The sequence below is a fragment of the Thermobia domestica genome, chromosome 18, assembly GCF_964235325.1.
Source record: "Thermobia domestica chromosome 18, izTheDome1.hap1.1, whole genome shotgun sequence".
Lineage (NCBI taxonomy): Eukaryota > Metazoa > Arthropoda > Insecta > Zygentoma > Lepismatidae > Thermobia > Thermobia domestica.
The window spans coordinates 48,872,556-48,878,555 of NC_137471.1; the positions used below are offsets into that span (position 1 = coordinate 48,872,556).

The 6,000-nt window shown below is 37.5% G+C and overlaps 1 protein-coding gene across 1 annotated transcript in view; it reads right to left on the minus strand.

Annotated features, from left to right (window-relative positions):
• The window catches only part of LOC145675822 (uncharacterized), a 526,764-nt gene extending 520,978 nt beyond the window's left edge, over positions 1–5,786 (minus strand). The window contains exon 1 of the mRNA XM_081746549.1: positions 5,708–5,786. The gene's annotated coding sequence lies outside the window, so the exon portion shown is untranslated. The remainder of the gene's footprint in view (positions 1–5,707) is intronic.
• Between the last annotated feature and the right edge of the window lie 214 nt (positions 5,787–6,000).

A 6,000-nucleotide genomic window follows, 5' to 3' on the forward strand; every position in this document is an offset into this window, starting at 1 on the left:
TCAGGGCCCGGAGTAACCCAGTCTGATTCAGACAGACAGTTGATCCGGAGACGACGATACATTGTCATACATACTCGTCATTCGTTTTGTCGTCTCCGGGTCAAGAGTTTGTCTGGTCCATGAGTCTGCCCAAGTCAGACCGGGTCACTCCAGGTCATGGGTGTGTTCGGGTCACCGGGTTTTGTGGGTCTTGGATCTGAATACCTTGCCGGGTTATACCGTGTCATGAGTCTGTTCAGGTCAGTCCGAGTAACGGATCTGTCCAGGTCAGACTGGATCACTCCAGGTCATAGATTTGACCGGGTCACCAGGTCTAGTAGACCATGGATCTAACTGCCTCTGGATCTTCCAGGTCATGGTTCATGAACGTCATCCATCACTCTAATGGGCAATTTAGGGATTGCGCCAAAGTCCTTTGACGGGATGGGTATCCGTAATTCCTGTATATAAATAACTCGAGTTTTGAGTAATATACTCATTGTTGTAATGCCTTAATAACTATTTAAATTAACTGTGATTGAAAAATATTCTCTTGCTGACGAACGTATGAAAAGTGAAACTTAATTATTTACAAATTACTTCATTTCCTTTCTCCTGGTTAAAAAGCTTGTTAAAAACATGTCGTTATTTAATTATTTTTATGAATAATTTTCTGTAATTACCACACCTAAGGAAAGCTAACAGTTGGCCAAACAACCCGAGGTAGAAATGGCATTATTACTTTATTATAGACTTTGCTAGAGAATTACTTACATGCAAAAGCAATGTAAATTTCGTAGCATGCCTTCCAAAAGAATGTTTATAAGTTATTATTATTATTGTAAGGTGTATAGTTACATGCATGCAAAGTGTGTGTTGTCTGCACATAGCGGTAGATGGCGTCTGTTTATATTTCATTCTTGCCTAAAAACATTTTCGAAGTTCTCTTGATAACTAATTCTTAAAAAAAAAAAAAAGTTACACGATTAATAAACTGATTTCAATGCTTGACCCGAATTTCTAAATACTACTACTACTACCTAGGTACTATTAATAATAATATATATTATTATTTTATTTTACTAGCTGCAATACCCATTCTTCGCATGGGTCAGATAAAATATCTATACTATGTAAACAAACTGAACAACGAAAGGAAATAATATCGGTCATTTTCTACTACTTTTACATATCCCGCTAAACGCCCCCTGAGACCCTGGTTCGAAATTTTAAAAAAAAATCGCCTGTATAGGGGTTGTATTTGGAAGTCAACGCCTATGAGAGTAGGGCAGTCGCAACTTGCCTCTCATATACTCTCTTTCATATACTCTTTTATTTCATTTTTTCTCTCTGCTATTCGGCTTTCGTCCTCGACAGATCTGAGGTGAGGCTCTGTTTTATGGCATGGTGCCTATGGGAGTATTATCATTATCTCAGCGACCTCGAAAACTATGGACTTGACACTAACATCGGTCATTTTGTATTATTTTTACATGTCTCGATAACCACCACCCGTAGGTGACCCCGGCCCGCAGACAATAGTAGCTGAATTTGAAAGTCATCGCTAATGGAAGTGTCACAATTGATCTCAGCGACCGCGAAAACTATGGACTTGAAACTAATATCGGACATTTTTTTATTATTTTTACATGTCTCGGTAATGCCCCCCCCCCCTACAGGTGACCCCGGCCCACATACAATGGTAGCTGAATTTGAAAGTCATCGATGATGGAAGTGTCACAAGTGATCTTAGCGACCGCGAAAACTATGGATTTGACACTAATATCAGTCATTTTCTACTACTTTTACATGTTCTGGTAAACGCCCCCCAGAGACCCTCCTGTTCGAATTTTGAAAGAAAAACGCTTCGTCTTGGTCTGGGACCTGGACCAAGGTACCCGTGACCAAAATTTGGTAACTCTCGGTCCACTCGCCTGGTCCCCAGGCTGTACACAGACAGACAGAAATACAAACAAACACTTTATTTTATTTATATTAGATAAATTATTGAGGTCACATAAATATAAACTGATACAAGATGGAATTTGAGCTGCACTTGTACTTCCCGCCGAAGGGCCGCATTCACACACTCTGACGTCTACGCTATACTTCCGAAACCGCTTCTCTCCCGTCAAAATGATAGTAAAGTAAAGTAATAACCATTAACACGTAAATGGTAGAAAATTTACCAAGAGCATAATGCGGTGGTGCACCATCTTGTTTGAAATAGCCCTCTATGTCGGATTTGTACTGATAGTTCATCAGTGGCGTACTGCCGCAACAGCGTTAAAAATACGTTTAACGTCACAGTGGGGGCATAAAAAAGTAGGGTCTAATTACTTCGCCAATAGTCACATAGTTTGATATAGTGGCTTCATTGCTGAATGCCGTTACATTCAAAATGTCTTGTAGACCGATAAAGTGAAAAAAAAATAGTGCTACGCACTATACCAAACAATTTTCACATGGAGATTTGAGATGAAACAGAGCTTTTCCAAAAGAAACAAATATGCTTTTCGAGACAAGATTGCATTTTCAGGCCACCGTTTCGAGACGAGACAGCCCCAAATCTTGTCTAGTGGGTCAAGAAAAGCGCAGTCTCACCTACTGCAATGCATTGTTTAGTTTCATAGGGCAAGGGCCGGTAAAAAAGTGTGAAAATGAAGCTGCACCATTTTTGCTACATAACACACAAATATGCAAAGTGGGAAATTTAGATTGCTTCTTTTCAGAAGCGAATTCTTCAATCACATAACTTTTAATAGGCGCTGACCCTGTAATCATAGGCGTAACTACAAGTAGTATTTCTTTCAGGCTTTTTTTTTTTTTTTTTTTTTTTTTTTTTAAGGGGAGCAGTACACCCTGGAGCTATGAGAGTGCTCTCCGAAGGAGATAAGGATAATATATGCTAGAATAGTAGCAGCAGTGAGATATAAATAGCTTCAGAATACAATAAATAAATAAACATTTTAATATTGCTACTTTACAAGTGTTCTAAAGCTCGTGCCGAAAGTGGTACCTTCTGAATGTGTGGGTATCTCTTTTCATATTTAGAGATTAGGTGGTACCTCCTATCCGTAAATGCCAACCTTGAACAGATAAATGACAATTGAACGTCTTGTTGCGCTTACTTCAGAAAAATGTAGCTGTAGCCTTTGTTGTTTTTAGAGTAGCCCCCGGCACTAAGAGCCATCGCGGCACATATTTTCTGAAAGAAGCACTGACTAGAAAGGACCAAGAGGAACAGCCTCCTAAAACAATTCTGCCCCCTCTAGAATGCCGTTGGATCATAGGCTGAAACTGTGATAGTTGAAAGGTTCTCCCAATTCTCAGAAGTACATGAGCATACCACCACCCCCTAACCTAACATAACACGACATAACAAAATATCCCACTTACGCCAATCGCACTAATTCCGAGGCCATTCTTGTATGATAGTAGGAATTTGAAGGGGGGAAATTGAAGCAGGAATGTAATGGACTGCATACGGAAGTGTATAAGGCACTTCATAGTTTTTATAGTTCAGAATGTATTGACTTTCAGTAAGAGATGTAAGAAAACACATGCGATGTATTTTTGACTAAGTTTGGCACATACCTACCAAAAATTCCAGCAATATTGCTTCAATACCACTGGTTTGAAGCGAGCATTGATAGCTATGGATGGGACGAAGTTATGCCTACCACAGACGTGCTTTTAATTCTTAGTATCTATTCCTAATTTTGGCACATAATAGTTTCGAACTTTTATTATAAAAATAAATAAATAAATAACAGCAGTTTGGCCCTTAAGGTGTTTCTGAAATCACAATATATATTACACTGTTCATAAAATGTCTACAAAAAATAATAATCCTTTGTTGTATGAAGTTATCATAACAAAGTAATTCACCCATCTTATCTAGATCAATCTAAACGGTTGTATTTTCTGGAAACACGAAACATTTTGTTTCTATGAAAAGAAGAAGAAAGTAAATGTCATACAGAAGCAATTAGTACGGTAATATGATTTGCAGTCACTGAGTCTCCATTATACCGTGTTTCTGCATGTTGTCACGCAAAAGGATTATAAATTTTAGTCTAGTAATTTCAGAGTGCTTAAACTGACAGCTCCTGTGACATCATTGTTGAAATCATCATTTGTTTGAATTTTCCCCGTCACTGTTATCAGTGCTGCATCCGGATAGGAAAAGGGGGAGAGGTAAAACATCCATGGTGTCATCGAAAACTAGATTTCGGTAGTTTGGATGAAAGGGCTAGGTGCTAGAAGAGTACGTGCATTTAGAACACAATGTTTTTGGCGTACTAAAGGAACTTCATCCTGATTTTATCTTATAATCAGGGTTGTACAGATTTAATCACTCTTTCATAAATGTGTTGGAAGGTGAGTTGGGTACAAAGTGTTTATAAATGTGTTACGAGCTGTTACCAAGAAAAATGAAAAGTAGCCTATGCAAATAAGATATGATATGAGATGGTTTGTTTATAGATGATCATGATTTAAGATTATAGATAGATCATGAAGATTATTATGATTAAAGATTGGGATTCAGGATACAATATGAGTTCGTAGAATTGATATAGGAGAAGTATAAGTGATATACGGAATAGATTAAGAAGAAAGGGATACATATAGATTTGAGTATTGTCAAGAGTAGCAGTAGTTCTGGCTTGGTAGTTGTCAAACCCGTGGTGGAATACGAAGAGATCTCAGATTTAAGTTAATTAATTTGGCACAGATTAAATTTACACCATCATTCAAAGTATTCATTCGTTGTCTCTCTTTTTTTATAATTTGAGTATTTTTCTTTAAAAAGGGTACTAGAGTTTAGTTAAATTATTATGAAGAGAAAAAGAGATTAATTGATAATACTGATTATTAATCTTCGAAACTGACTCCTGACTTTTGGGGCAGGGAACGAGACAAGAAATGTACATCTTTTATATATTCTTTTTTAACGTTGGCAAGATCCATATCTTTGACAAGAAAATATCAAAGAATGAGACGGAATCTAATCTTATTTTGAAGAGTGCGTGCATAGTGATGATATGAAATGTGAACGTGAAATAAAAGCAAGGATAGGAATAGCGAAAGAAGCATTTAGGAAGAAGAAAAGTCTGTTTTGTAGGACCTTGAATAATGAGTTGAGAAGAAGACTCATAAAATCTTTCGTCTGGAGTATTGTACTGTATGGGTCAGATACATGGACATTATGCAAAAATGATTAAAAACGACTGGAAGTTTTCGAAATGTGGGTGTGGAGAAGAATAGAGAAAATTAGCTGGATCGTTGCGGTCTTAGAAATGTTGCGAGAGAAATGAAGAATTTTAGATATTGTTAAAGAGAAGAAGAGAAACTGCTGGGAAGATTGGCTAAGAAGGAACTGTATCATGAGAGACCTGCTAGAGGGTATGGCGGCAGGAAAGAGAGGGAGAGAACGAAGAAGACTATAATTAATGGACGATATCAAAACAGAAAAATCGAACGTTAAGACGAAAAGGCTACCTGAAGACCGTGGAGCATGGAAGCTTCTCAGTTGCGGCAAGTGATCTGTCAATAATTGTAGAATACCTATGATGATGATGTACTACTATTGGGCTGGTGCTATTAAAATGTCCGATTGACCTGAGTCACTTTTAAAAGCTTAATAGATTATTTTTCAAAAGCTAACAATTTTTCTTTTGTCAGTTTTTTCGTAAATGAAAAGAGATAATGAAATGTAACTTACCTCAATGATATATCATGTTATTCTACACTTGAAAATACGAATCGGAAGAATCTTCTGTGTTGCCATCCATACAGGCACGTAGCCAGGATTTCGCAATAAGGGTTACTGTGGTTATCACTGTCCGTGACGAAATACTGTGGTTATCACACCAGGGGCTCGATCATTTTAAACTATTTTACTGGCAACATATATTCGTGCGTTTAGCAGGATTTCGTAATGTGGAGGGGGCTGACATGAAATATTGTGGTTATACACCAGGAGATCAATCTATCTAAACTATTTTACTGGCAACA